We start from the raw sequence: 15522 nt of genomic DNA, 5'->3' as shown, positions 1-15522 counted from the left end.
TGTTTTGGAAAAATTAGGAGCTCACTGCAAATGTATATGAATCACATAGTGAAAATGAAGGATTGATGCAAATGATCATTCCTTTTTTCCCCATAAAAATGGTGTCACTGAAAAATATGTTCCCTACAACTGGTACATGCCAAGTTTATTCTGTGCTCTCAACAAGAAGTTCAGGATCTACTTTCTACTTAATCACAGTTCAGTCTGCAATATATACATAGAAGAAGCCCTTTTGTTTTTTTCCCTGAAGACTGTCCCATTTTTATCAATTGCACTTGGTAGCAAACATCACAGTTTATTATTCATTTTATATATGCAGTATTTTGCTTAAAACATGCAAGGCAACTTACATAGAGATCTTAATTTTATCCTAGTTATCAACCTGTGAGGTGGATTGAGTTAAAGGAGAATGATTGATCTAAACTCAGTCATTGAATTCCTTGGTTTCGGTTAATGTTAACCACTCTCTTCAATATCATTTTAAAGTTTTATAGTCACTTGTATGTTTTCTTCATTATTTATTTTTGGTATTATAGTAGCCTAGGCTATCTTTTCTAATGTTATGAACAAATAACCACCTGTCTTGGTATCAGTTCTTAATTGAATTATCTTTTCTGCCCTTCATGGTAAAAAAAAAGTCAGTTTATATATTTCTGTTGTATAATATGATGTTGGTGTATGAAAAGGACATTCTCTTACCTCCATGAGAAGTTTTCTCAGAAGGTCCAGACAAATAATATATTAAAAGTTATGAAACAGTCAAATTGCTCAGCAATGCTGTTTGGATATTAATATCCTATTTTTTCAGTGAAGATGGATGCTGTGAATTAATTCAGTTTGCCTGCAGTCCACTTTCTTCTAATCTGTTTAGGAAATTTGCCTCAAGGTCTGTAGCAATAGACAGCTATGATTGCATTTAATTTCCCAGACTCTTCTGTTGATAACAGTCTGAAGATTTCTACTTAGACCTTGACTGAACTTAGTATGTTTTTTAATGTTGCAGTAGCACATCTTTTCTCTAATTATACCTCATGCTTATTGTTTTTAGATAAGCAAATACATGAATCTATTTTCACTTATTGCTGTTGATTTGAATTGGGTTGCTAAGATGGGAATACTTACCAAAACTCATCAATTGAAGCATATGAATTGTTTTACAGTAGTTCCAAATCTTCATTTTCTGGCCCAGAACGAAACAACTTAAATTGATTATTGTAAAAATTATTTTAATTATTTCATGAATTACTAAAAACTGGAACAAGGAAGACAAATTGGTTTTTACATTTTATTAATATAGTCTACAATATTTGCAGTGAAGAATGAATAATGGCCAGGATAAAATAATATAGTTATTGCTGGTAATTTATTAAAATGTGATAAAATTGCTTATATATTAAGCCATTCCTATTTCTCAGCATTTTCAAACCACCAGTTTTGTCTAGATGCAAATGACATAGATCTAATTTTTAGTATTCAATATTGTGACACACATAATCTGCCTAAATGTCTAAAAGCTGCATCTATCTGTACTTTATATGATTTCCCTTTATATCCACTTTTTAAAAACTTGTTTATTGTGGATACTATAATTTTTCATTCATTAGTATCAGGAAAGGCAGCCAAATGGAAGCAAAATAAAACAAAATATAAACATTAAACGTTCTAAAACAACTGAAAAGTTGTGATTGAGAAGATGTGGCCAATTGCTTTTTCTAAAGTTTACTGAGGTAGATATAGACTAAATGTTCTCTCCCCTTGGAAAGTTTTCTCCCCTATTAAATATAAAATCCTTTTGAAATATGCTAAAGACTCTTTATGGATACATAGCTTAATTTATATAAATGACATGACTCACATTTTGGAGAAAAAAGCCTTTTTAAATATATGACAAATTATCAAATGTAATCAATTATATTTAAAATTTACAGTACATCGGTAGAAATCACTTGACTCACAGCTTGTGCTTAACAGCAAATAGTCTAGGAGGGATTTTCCAAATTTGTCTTGTGTGCCAGTTGTGCCATTCTTAGATGAGAATATTCTTATGGAATAGACATGCTTTAATCAGTTGATGATTGGATTACTGCAATACACTGAGGCTGCTCTGCAAGCCCTTTAGAATGGTCCAAAGCACAGTGGGGCAAACTGGTATGGGTGCACCATTGAATATCCATGTCATGCTGCTACTTGGTGAACTGCATTAGTTACCAGTGAGCTTTCAAGTAAATTCAAGGTCCTATTGGTCATCTATAAAGCCTTTCAAGGTACAGGGTCTAGATATTTGTAGGACCATTTCTGCCTATTGTTTCTGCCTGCTTTAAAAGAAATATATCAGGATCAGCATGCTTGGGATTACATCAATAAAGAGTGCCATCTTAGGGGACACACCAAGTATGCTTTCATTGTTGCTGCTGCCTTTTGGAATGGTATTAAACCCCACCCCCCAAATCCTAATGACTCTATAATCTTGCTGGCTTTTAGGAAGACATTTAAGACCTGGCTGCTCCCACAGGGTTGGAAAGGGTAATGTGTAATCTTGCTAATTTCCAGGTGAATGTAGTAGTTTGGTTTTTCCTAAGTTTGGTCATACTTTGATGTTTAATGTTTGTTTTTCACTGCTTTGAAACACTGCAAACTGCCCAGAATCAATGAGTCTTAGATATTGACTAAGTAAATCTTCCTGCAGAATATTCAGACTGCTCGTTACACCATTGCAAAACAGTAAGCCTCTGATCTATGTATAAAAGCAACTGAAAGCTCCACAGATTCACAGTTGATCATGGAGGCAGACAAGTGTTCCATGACAACGACTAAATCATAAAGAAGTCATTTGTGAAGTGAAAAATATGATGGTAAGAGGATGCCAACATCTCTGCCCACTGTGGTCCATGTGATAGCAGAAAAGTGTCAGGTAGGGAAAGGCTGATAAATTGCTTACTAGTTTCTTGGCCTGAAAACATGCACCTTGTAGTAATAAACCCTGAATGGGAAGTTCAGCTGTGGAAAAATTGCAGCAGTCAATAACATAAATAGAGGAAAACTAGATGTATAAAGATTCAATACGTATAAATGTGTGTGTGTGTGTGTGTGTGTGTGTGTGTGTGTGTGTATCTCATAAGATGTAAGGCAAAAAGATGTCAAAAATGATTTTACCATGTTCAATGTATTTAAACAATGTATTTAATAAAATTATTTTTTTTTAAAATAACAGAGGGTGGTAGCAAAGGAAAAGAAAGTGTCCATGTTCCCTTCTCTCTAGCTTAAACTCTTGCAACAACAGTCTAACAGTTACTAAGGGCTGTGTTTACATGATAAGTCCAAATTTCTATATACTCCTATAATCAGATCTAACCTAATGGCAGGGAATGGAGGATACTTACAAGGGGCAAGATTGGATGGATGGTGGGTGCAAAGAAGTGGAGGAAAGCTAGTTACTTAATCAAATGGCATGTATGTTATTATAGTAACTCAGGAGTGATAAGCAAGAGCTACCTGACCAAAATGAAAAGTCAGACTTAGGATAGAAAAGGCCAAATATAAGCAGTGTCAAAATAAAGGAGGAAATTAAAATCGATTTCTACTTTCTATTCTGAGAAATAGCTGTATCTGTTTGATAAAATATTGCAGTGTGAAGTAATTAGCTAGAGAGATAATCCATGATGCCCCAAAATGCAAGAAAAGATCAGATAGTTACCTGGCATTGGGGGCAGGGTGGGTGGCTGGGGGAAGGATGATAGAAAATCCAGTACTGAAGTGCACTTGTTTATGGTTTTGCACCAATAAAAGCAGAAAAACATGACATGTACTCTTTCAGGTTTATATCACCCATTCTAATAATTGACAGATAAGGTGCCTCATGTGCAGGTTTGCCGATGTCCGCTATCACAGCAGTTAAAAAGTAGAGCACAAGCAGAATAAAAAAAAAAAGATAAGACAATATTACATGCCAGCAAGGTGTACTGCCAGTTAAGAGAAGCATCTTTTCTCCATCCTGGGATTGAATCCAGAGGACGGCGGTGCCTTCAGCTGCCACAGGGGGGCGCGAAACACCGCTTGCGGTTTGGGACTGGGAGGCGCTGGGAAAGTTGATGAGGAGGCGGCCCTTTGCACGGTCAGAAGTTGTAGGGGGCTGGGGGGAGTAGCGGCGGTAGGAGCCCCGCTTCAACCCAGGCCGGATGGGCTAGGCCCGGGCCCGGGCCCGAAGTCGGATAGCGGGCCGCGATGGTGGCGGCGCTTTTCCGCGACGTGTGGCAAGAGTGGGAGGGAGGCGAAGCGGTTGGTTGGAGCCAATCTCCACGGCGGGGTCACTTCTTGCTAGTCTTTGCCGATTTTGACGACGTCTCCAAAGTGTCCCGGGCACCAGGTAACCTTGTGCCGTACGGCCTGCCCGGGGACCGAGGCAACGCGAGGACGGTTGCTGGAAATGCTCCCGCGGGGCAAAAAAAGAGCCTCCTCCACCTCCCCCCGTGGCTGTTGCGGCGAAGGCGGCCGGTGGAGAGGGATTGAGATGCGCAGGTCGAGCCCCGCCTCTTTGGCTTCGCAGAGAATAACAGTTGGAAGGGACCTCGGAGGTCTTCTAGTCCAACCCTATGCCATTCCAGACAAGTGGCTGTCCGGTTTTTTTTTAAAAGGCTTCCAGATGGGACGGCAGGGAGGCTCTCATCGACCCCCCTGGAGCCGCTTGTCCGGCAGGGCAAGGAGCGCAAGGTGAGACCTCCACTTTGGGAGCCTCGCGGTGGTTTTGAAAAGAGGTTCAAATCAGGGAATGTCCAGGAAAAATATCAAGGACTAGTTTGGTAATAATAATGAAAGTTATATTGATTACCCAACATTCATCTGAGGTAATAAAAACCTTCACTTTCTGGAGGTTCTAAAAATGCAGTACAACTACATACAGACAGGGTCCCATTTAACTTAAGAGATGTCCCGTTTGATTTAGTAAATTAGAGCATATTTAACTTATTTTGAAATGTATAACATCACAGATAAGGAATGTCACAGATAAGGAACAAAAATATACCTACATAATCATTATTCCCTCAAAACTTGACAAACTCTGACATTGACATTGTACAGAAAATAAGAGTTAAAACAGCATATTATTAGTGTACTGGTTTCATACCCACTAAAGTCAAACATATAGATAATTATATTAAGTAATATAGTTCCCAACTCCAAAAGATTCTTAGCATGTTGACTGCAGAGATGAAACCTTCAGGAACTGAAATTTGTCAGCAATTGTTGCCACCTTAGGAGAATGAAAGTGAAGAATCTCTGACATCATGATGACAACACAGTAGCTCATTATGATCCTGAAATGAAGTACGGATTTCTTTGAACCTGGTATGTTTATCAACTCAGAATATTGAATATTATAACTTTTGAAACAGAAGGAGCTTTTGTTATAATATAACAATGCTGGATCTTACACCTCAAGCCATCCGATAGGCTATTATGAAGTTGGATCTTGCCATTATACCCATCCCAATTTAGTGCAGAACTGGAAATATGCAACTTCCACCTTTCCCCAAAATTGAAAGAATACCTTCAAGGGCATCTGTTTGACTCAAATGAAGAAGTAGCAATAATTTCAGTATCTTAATTGAAGACACAAAGCACGTAGCTCTTTCATGATGGTTTTAAGAAGCTTGTCTGGCATTGGCAGAAAGATATAATGAATGGTGGTCTGTATGTGTGGAGAAGTAAATACAAATAACAAAAGATCTTGATCCAAGCTACTTTTCTGTTTCATTTAACTAAATACTCCTTTTTAAATTAAAGATATAGAAGTGGAATCGTTGCTTTTCATTCAGCCTTGTTGCTTAAATTTTTAATAGTTTGTGTGTATATCATCAGGCAATTTAGTTAGTTTGCTTTATTGATTAGCCCATGGGCTATATCAAAGTGCAGAGTTTGAAATACAAATTATTACTAAAATCTGATAAGAACAATTTAAAATTGAATTGGAATAAATATACAATTTAAAATGAGATTGTAATAAAATACAATAATATATGGATAAATAAAATACGATAAAATTATATTTCAGTGCCACCCTTAAAATCTACCCCAGTCAGTCCCACATATGCTGATCTCAACCAAACCATTTTGCTCCATCAGGCAATAGTTTTGATTCATTTTGCCTCACATTATATTTAGACTGAGGTGTAATAAGTGTCTGTGTATTTTCTGGATTTTATTATATCTAAATATATGTTGTGATATATATGTCACAAATCACTACTATTTATTTTACAGAAGTAAAGTTTGTGGTCCTCAATTTAACACACAGTTAAAAAGGAGGAGGAATAAAAAGCAAAATTATATGTAATGAGCATTTTGTTTCCTCCCCCCCTTCTAATAGTGTGCTTGAGGACCACCAGCTTTACTTCTGTAAAATAAGTAGCTGTGATTTGTGAGAACAAACGTGAGATTAGACATTGTGGTTCTGAGATGTCAGATTTTTCTAATATTCAGCTTGTGAATATTTCAGCATCTGAAATGTATGTTAAAATAGAAAATTGTGTATTCAAAAGAGTTGCTGTATGTTTGGATCTTATCTCTATCTTCACGAACTTTGGTGTTTTTTTTAATCCGAGAAGGTTACCTTTTTTATTTTATGATTGACATCCTCACTGTGAGGGTGATTTTGTGAAACACAATGAAACAGATGCACAAACATTTTCTGTAAGAATGTTCGTGTCTCCATCAGCCATCACCCCCAAATAGTCCCTACTTATTCCTTCTCAAAGTAATTGATGATTAATATTTTATATACTATGCCATGTGAATAAGCCTCTGAAGTTTTAATTTTATTGTTTTAGCATCTTTTGCCATACAATGTTTATACATATAATAAATAGCCTGCATCTTAATATAAACACTCATATTATCTTAGGCACTGTTCATTATGTTCAGTTTGACAATATAAACTTTAATTTTTAACATACTTAACATTGTCTGGAGTAGCCTCAGGAGTGAATGAGATTATCTCCAGGTTTAACACTTTACGATTTTGTAAATTTAGATCTGAAGGTTTTAAATCAGTACTTTTTGGATATGATATTTTATGATTCAAAGATAGGAAATGGAAACAATATTGACCATGTGTTTCTGTTGTGCCTGTTAAATATAGATATACATTTCTGTTTTTATAGGCAGTATTATTCCAACAGTGAAATTGAATGGTCTTGCAATGAAAAGAGGGAGCCTGCCATCTCTATGCCATTAGATCAAAAGCCAGCCCCAGCTACAGAACAAATTATAATTTTTGTGGTATATACAATTGGAGGTTTGTGCATTTTAATTATATTTTTAATTATTGTAGCTCCAATAGCATTTTAAAATGCCAGCAGATTTAACTTTTTAATTTTTGTATGCTGAATTTCATTATTTGATACCTACTTCAGGTGTGCTTTAGTTTCTGAATTTCTGATTTTTTCTTTACAGTGAGAGAATACATGTGGAAAATTAGCACAAAATGAAACAATTTTTCCATCTCAATAGATATATTGTCACATTCTTTGGATTGCAAATGTTGTTTCTTGAAAGCACTTGGTTTATTTATTTATTTTTTTTAAAATCTCTTCATTTCACATTTTACAAATCCTTCCATTCAAGACATTAGTGGAAATAGATGAGCTATGTAGTCACTGTATATATGAATAGATAACCTTCCTGACTAATCTCTACACTAAAAAAAATTACCAAAGTGAATTGTAGAGGCAAATGTGACAATAGAGAATGTTTAGAACATATTTCAGTTTCCTTTTCTGCTATCAGATGACATGTGATTTCTCAGCACTTTGAGCCAGTTAGGAGTTTCTGTATCGTCGGTATGGTTTGTAATTTAGTAATCTAAAACAGAGCTGGCTGTACAGCTCTTATAAAAACAAAGACAAAACAAAACTAAGGCTTCAATTGATTTCTGAGTGGTAGGCTAGTTGCATTTCAAAAAGAAGTTGGGGACAAAGAAATTGAAAAGCCAGGACTTTAATATAAATATAATATTCATAATTTTCCTCAATTTTTATAACAAATAAATAAGAAAAACAGTTTGAATTGTACTGAAGGTTTAAGAACCCGAGGCCTTTAATCCTTTGCATGCTTTTTTCTGTAAATTATTAATTTGTAGACAAAAATTGAGGCTGCATATCATGACAGTAACACAGAATACCTGTGCTACATTATCATGATCACATAGGACTCAGTTTAAGAACTTAATTTACTAAATTATCTATGTATAGAACCAGCATATTTTTAAATAAATTTGGGAGTGGGACACGGGTGGGGAATGGTCTGGCCTTCATGTGATCAGTATATTAAAAACCCTTGTGCTCTTACCTGGAGTCATAACTTCAAGATTATCTACCCATATATGTTTTACAAAAATTGCACATTTCAAGTTCAAGATCAGTGAATATCTGCTTACACCCAAAGAACTAGAGACTCAGTATAGCTTGAGGAGATGATATGGGAAGCTCATGAAAGTGCTGTCACAAAGCTTGTGCTCATGGTTTCTATTTGCCTAGAATAATATGAAAGTCAATCTGTGGAAAAAAAAAAAACCTTGAAAACAATGGTCATTTATCCATGCAAGAAGTGAGTTTACAAGATTAATTGCCACTCTTGATTAGATTTAGAAAATAGTATAACTTAAAATAATTCTTATTGGCCACCAGAGGGCAGTATGAATTTATTATTTGTTTTTAGCTTCTACTACAGAAGCTAAGGCATTTTTCAGCAGACTATTCTTTACACTCTTTTTAAACTACATTATTTTGTTCCATGTTGTTTTTAAAAAGGGATAAAAATTTAACTCATTGACTATTTTAACATTTTGTAACAGCCTTTTGTTTTTTGTTTTTTCCCCCCAAAAAATTTATTAATTTAAAAAAAACAAACATACAGACCAAACACAAAACATAAAAACATAAAACATCTTTTTTGAAAGCAGCTTGATCCCGGGTTACATCTCTTCATACAGACATAAATTCAAATTCATGCTCACTTTTATATACCATTCCATATCTTATTACCATTCTAGATTTTCTATATAGCTTCTCCCCTCTTTTCACTCTCTTAATTCTATTTTATTTATTTCATCTCAATTTAAATCATTATACTTATATCCTTTGTCTGTCCTGTTTCAACTGTCTATTATCTTTTCTCATTAACACAAAATTTCTCCTGTAATCACTGATTGGAGTATGACACCTTTATATCTTTCCCCTAAATTTAACACTTAATATAATACATAACTTTCATTCGGATTCTGCTTAGTACATTCTAAAGCTACACACTATGTTTTTAAAAAAGAAAAATTATAAATATATAATATAATTAAAACAACAATCCATACCAGTTAAACTCTATCGTTAAAATTAATATTCATTTAAATCTTAAACATTTTACACATTCCTTTTCAAATAAGTATCATGCTTCTATGGGAACCCTTATAAATTTTGCGTAGTTACTTCCCCCCCATTTCACTTCTATTTTAAAACATTATATAATTAAAATGTTCCCATTCCTTTTTAATTCAATTCTCTCATATTTCATTTCATTTATTTTGTTCAAAAAAGAAAAAGTTTCACTAAATTACATTGAATATTTTATCCCATTTTATAATCATACGTTGTTCCAATTTTCTAACATTATTTCTAATACAAATACAACAACACAGTCTATATGTACCTTTGCAGAATCTCTTTTTCAGTTATATTTTTTCCCATTATCTCTAAATAAATCCTGTTTCTTTACATCTTGTTTCAAACCCTTGTAGCTTCTCTTCCCTTCCTTCCTCCCTTGCTTCTTCAAGCCCTTTTTACCCCCTTGTCTCTCCATCTCCATTTCCCTCTTCTGTATTCCTCTTTTCTGTTGCTTTCTGACATTATATCCACTTTTCAACTTATTTTTCCCCTTTTTTGGTTGTTTTTTTTAGGTCTTAAATTCTCCATTCTCTTTCCCCTCTTTCCCCTTTCTTCCCCAAATGAAGTTACTTGTTCATTAAAGATGGCTTCTTCTTTGTCCCAATCTTCTTGTTCTTGTAGTTTCTCATAGGTAGAAATCGCCATTTCTAAAAAGTTGAAAACAGAGCCAAAAGAGCCCTTCCCTTCTTGTTCCTCTTCTTTATATTTTTTAAATTCAATTTTCAGTTCATCCACAAGTGATGCCATTATAAAAAAGATTTTTAAACAACCACCCAAGTATTTTTAATCATTAAAATATAATTTCCAAAAGTCCCAAAGTCACCAAGCAGTCGAAATACACACAAGCTGTTTCATTTAACACTTTTCTCTTTTTTCACTTTCTCTTCCTGGGGTTACAATTCAGTTACAAAGTTCCAATTAAAATGTATCTTTTAGAAGTCTTGTTACAATTTAACTTTCGATTCTTTTAAATTCCAAGCAATCTCCTCCAGCCAAATCTTACTCTTTATTCTTTTCCTCTCCCTTCCCACTTGCAGCGAAAAAAAAGTTTTTTCAATGGTCAGAAATCTTTATTATCCCCTTGGCTTTGATTTTCAGTTTAATTACCTGCTGATGCCAAATCAGATTTTTCCAATTTCTCATTCATCTGCTGTCACCATAAGGAAGGAGAGTGAGAAAAAACAAACTTTCCCTTTTCACTTTCATTTGCTGCTTCCGGATCTTCCTTGGGAACGATGAATCTTTTTTAGGGTTTAAATTCCAGGATATCTTGAATGTTGCTTCTTATCTCGGTCAGCCAAAACTTTCACTTCTTAGCTTCCTCCTGCACATTCTTTTCCGGATGAGTGCTTCTTTGAGGCGGCCAATTCTGACCGCCGCTCTACCGCCTTCGGAAAAGGGAGTTAAGCCAGCTGAGGAGGGGAGGTGCGGACTCCCTTCAAAACCCTGCCGGGTCTCCCCTGTCTTCAGCCACCTCTATGGGGTGACTTTAGCCCCGAAGCCAGCTGGCTCGGGGCACTCCAGCGTTGAGCGCAAGCAGAAACTGTGCATGATCGCGGATTCCTGCTGCCGCCGAAGCCCAGCAAACCGGAAGTCCAGCCTTTTGTTTTTAAAGGCATGTTGAGTTTATGCTAGATGTCAGAAAAGTTAAAGAACACATCATATGGCCTATTTACCACAGAGGTATTTTTAACCTATGACCTTTCCTGCAAAATGCTGTTTAGATCCATACCTATACAATTCTTTCTTTTCTTTCTCTCCTCCTTCCATGCTCTCTCATTTCTCAACATATTTCATTGAAACTCTGTGGCTGAACAATACACAGTGGTCATTTTCTCCAAATCCTTGCAATGATTTTAACTCTAGTCTGTAAAATAGTAGATTCTGTTGAGCTTCACTCAGAGGGTAGGAAGGCTAAATTAGAAAGCATCCAAATCTGTGGAAGTACTTCCATTAGCATAAAGGAGAAAGAGGGTTGTGGTTTTGATAGCTGGAATCATAACCCAAACTGGATTTTAGGTGAAACATAAAATAACTTTGGATTCAGAGAAGATTTCCCCAGCCTGATATCCTTTATAGTTAAATGAAAGCATTCATCATTGGCTAGACTGGTTTGTGAATTTTTGGATTTTAAGTTCAGCACATTTGGAAGATATCAGGTTCAGGAAAATTGAGATCAGTGCCTTTTAATGAGATAATGGTTGGTCAGCGAAGCCCCTGGCAACAATTCTCATGTTCTTATGTAATACAGTTGGACTCAATCTATAGGACTGAGGATAACTCAGAGCAAAATGCAGCAGCCCAGCTGTTATCCGGTAGGATCCATTGCTATAGAATAACAGCTTTTTTATGGTTGATATACTGGCTTTCAATAGACTTCCAGGCTCAATTCAGTAGTACTTGTTATTACCTATAAACAGAGGTGGTATTCAGCAGGTTCTGACCAGTTCTGGAGAACCGGTAGCGGAAATGTTGAGTAGTTCGGAGAACTGGCAAATACCACCTCTGACTGGAGATTTTATAGTATCCTTCCCCTGCCACGCCCACCAAGCCACACCCACAGAACCAGTAGTAAATTTGTTTTGAATCCCACCACTGCCTATAAAGCCCTGTACAGATAGCCCTCACTTAAGGATTGCCCTGTTTAATGATCATTTGAAGTTACGGAGGGACTGAGAAAATTACAACTGGTCTACCCACTTATGACATTTATAGCATTCTGCAGTCATGTGATCACCATTTGTACACTTCATAGCTAGCTTCTGACAAGGAGAGTCAATGTAGAAGCCAGCCATAAAATGGCAAATTGTGGTCACACAATTAATGGCTAGGTGATTCACTTAACACCTAGAAAGGTTGTAAGTGTTGCAGTCATGTAATCTCATTTAACAACCATTAGCAACAGTGTTACCGGTCCCAGTTGTGGTTGCTAAGAGAGAGTGATGGCAAGTTTGATTGCCTTGTTCAGAATAAATCTGCCCACCCTATCAGTTTATCTAAAGAGAATTTACTGAGAGTTTTGGCCCATTAATAGGTAACAAGTATGAAGATTAGAATCTAAGCTTTCTTGATTATGATTCATACTACAGAATTATTTGGTTCCCTCACTCGTGGATTTCAAGAATAATTTCAAAGCCTTTCTTTTTCACTCAACCTTCAAAGCTGAAACCTAGTTGTTTATGTTGTTTTCTATCTTGTATATACAAAGGGAAAGCTTGCTTAAATGTGGGGTGGGTGATATAATGTGAGGCTTTGTTTTTAAGATTGTTATTTTGTATTGCCCTTGCAATCTTGCAGTTGGGGCAAATACATAAGAATTCCCAGGCAGAATTCTGGGAGCTTGTTCTCATAACATCAGAGGGGGTAGTATGTTGGGGAAGTAAATATGAAGATAAGTAAAGAATAATGACTGATTGTAAGAGTTGTACTTTTATAAGAAAAGTTAAGGATTAGCCCAGAATTTATGCTATTTATGTTCTGTCTTCCTAAAAAAAGAGAATCTTCTTTGTGAAAAATTGCATTAATATTTTGGTCTTTATTCCACAATTGAAAATACATTTATGAATGTAGAATATCATTTATATTTACTTATCCCCACTTGCCTTGATTTTCTTTTTTCTCCTTCTGTTTTCTTGTCTTTGCTACTGGCAGATTTTAAACCTGAGATGAAGAATTGCCTAGGATTTTTTTTATTTCATTTTTTTTGTTTCTTTGACTTACATAATGTCCTATAAACATTAGTAATATTATTAATAGATTATATTGCATATATTAATGTAAATTAAAGTATCCTACTATAATTTCTAAGCAATAGAGAGCAGTGAAGCCAGAGAATCTGGCCTCAAGATTTCAGAAGTATAAAACATGATTAAAAAATCCATCAGTGGCGGAGATCTTGAAATAGCTCATAAATATTGAGTACTCTCAGTGGGCATAGAATGTTGATATGGTTGCAGTTACATGTGTAAATAAATAAAGTTAACAACAACAACAAAACTAGAACATGATTTCAGTACAATAACCCTTTTTTCTAGGACATTTTGTCTTTCAGTGTTATAGTACTTTTCATATCTAGATCATTGAGTATTATGTGTAATAAAAAAACCCCTCTGTTAAACCTTTTGACTCTACAGTTTAATTTTTTCTCATGCAAAACTTGGGCTTCCTATGCTTGCCCTTGTTCATTCTAATTTTTAAACATTATGTAATAAAAGACATTCATCTTAATAAGTTGTCCAAATGAGCCTGATGTATATAAGGTCAATAGGGATAAATATAATGCTAAATTAAAGGGTTGAAATACTTTGTTCTCTTTCCTTAGATAGCCAGTATAGTGGCAAATACAATGTTATTTTTAGGGTATGAAGATGATACTGTAGTAAAATATTCAATATTTTTATATTCTTCTATTGCAAAAATTTTGAAATATTTGGAAAATTGTCTTTCTAACCACTGGCATGAATCTAGTTCATGGAAAAGTTTTGTGTGCTGAAATAGAGTTGAATAATTATGACATAGATTTTGCCTTTTTAGTTTGCAAAAGAAACTTTTAAATTTAAAACTTTTACTTTTGATCCCAACTGCTATCAAACTCAAGGACTACCTTTATAAGATGCATTTTAAAAAAAGCATTACACATAGTAAATCTGAATTCAAAGTACATTTGCATAATTTGTAATACAACTACATAATGCATTCAAACGCATGAATTTACTTGAAAGGGTAAATGTGTATGGTTATCTATCTCAGGTATGAGAATACACCATTTTTCCTTGTAATTTTCTACCACCTTATGAAAGGTATATCTCTGCATTATATGGATTGTGTGCTTCTTAAATATATCCTAACCAGTAAGTCCAAAAATTAATATAGTATGACATGATGCCAGTACATATTATTTCAGACTCTGAGAAAATGTTCATGAATTCTAGAGCAACTTTGCGAGCCTGCTCAGACATTTTACATAACTTTAATTAATTTATGGAAGAGGATTTAATTTCATTTAAAATATACATAGTCTTTGATTTAAGGCCACAACTGGGCCCCAAATTTCTGTTTTTAAACAAGGCAGTTAAGTGAGCTTTGCATCATTCTATGACTTTTCTTGCCACAATTGTTAAGTGAATCACTACAGTTGTTAATTTAGCATCATGGTTGTTATGTGAATCTGGCTTCCCCCTTGACTTGTCAGAAGTCCACAAAAGCTGATCACATGAACCCGGGACATTGCAACTGTCATAAATGTGAGTCATTTGCCAAGTGTCTGAATTTTGATCAGGTGTCCATGGGATGCTGCAATGGTCAAAAGTGGAGATGTTTTGCATGGATTCCAAGTTCTTTTAGATTCCAGGTAATCCATGGTGTAAAAGCTGCTGTCATATAGGTAAATTAATATGGATACTTTTTAAAGTTCTCTTGCTATTTTAAAGCAGTTTAGCAACTGCTTCATTTAGCAATTCTTCACAGTTACAGTGATGAGGAAAAACTAGCTTTACAACCAATCCTCGTATTTACAACCTTTGCAGGTCTATAAAGTAAAGGAAAGCTGAAGTCAGATTATAAGCAAGTTGTGGTTTCAGACACCACATCGTTTAATAACTGAGTTGCCAATCCCAATTATGGTCACTAAGTGAGGACTGTCTCTAATGTAATTTACTTACAGAACTCCTGTCATCAGATTGATTAAAAATGTTATAATATTTTTTTAAAAAACAAGATTTTCAGGACATATGTTTTATGTTCTGTTTTGTCAATAAATGTTTTGTAGTAAAAATGGAGAACCTTTGAATACCTCAGAAATAACATGGTACAAATATATTTATCCAGGAACTTAATAGGCAATTCAAAAAAAAAAGCTAAAGGAGGCAAACAGTGCATAGACCTAGCTTTATATTGCAAATTATAATATACAAAGAAAATGGAATTAAATACAAGCAGTTCATACCGCTTTGAAATTTTACCCATTTTGTTAGAAGGTTTGTAAAAACATCTATTCTTCAAGGAATGTTGATGCCCTAGAGGGATCTGAAAAAATATGAGAAATGCAATAGATTATTTCATATAATAATACTTTACTTTTTATATTTAGTGG

The 15522-nt window shown here is 34.9% G+C and overlaps 1 non-coding gene across 6 annotated transcripts in view; it reads left to right on the top strand.

The window, feature by feature from the left end:
- Positions 1–3981: 3981 nt before the first annotated feature.
- LOC113439836 (uncharacterized) overlaps positions 3982–15522 on the top strand; it is a 159331-nt gene continuing 147790 nt past the window's right edge. Inside the window, exon 1 of one of the 6 annotated variants that reach the window (XR_015743236.1) lies at positions 3982–4363. This is a non-coding gene — a transcript (uncharacterized LOC113439836). The remainder of the gene's footprint in view (positions 4364–15522) is intronic. The other 5 variants (XR_015743239.1, XR_015743235.1, XR_015743234.1 and 2 more) reach the window with 5 other exon arrangements.

This window comes from Pseudonaja textilis, chromosome 3 (assembly GCF_049901715.1).
Source record: "Pseudonaja textilis isolate UNSWEBS1 chromosome 3, rPseTex1.2, whole genome shotgun sequence".
NCBI lineage: Eukaryota > Metazoa > Chordata > Lepidosauria > Squamata > Elapidae > Pseudonaja > Pseudonaja textilis.
This window is presented reverse-complemented; position numbering and strand designations above follow the sequence as displayed.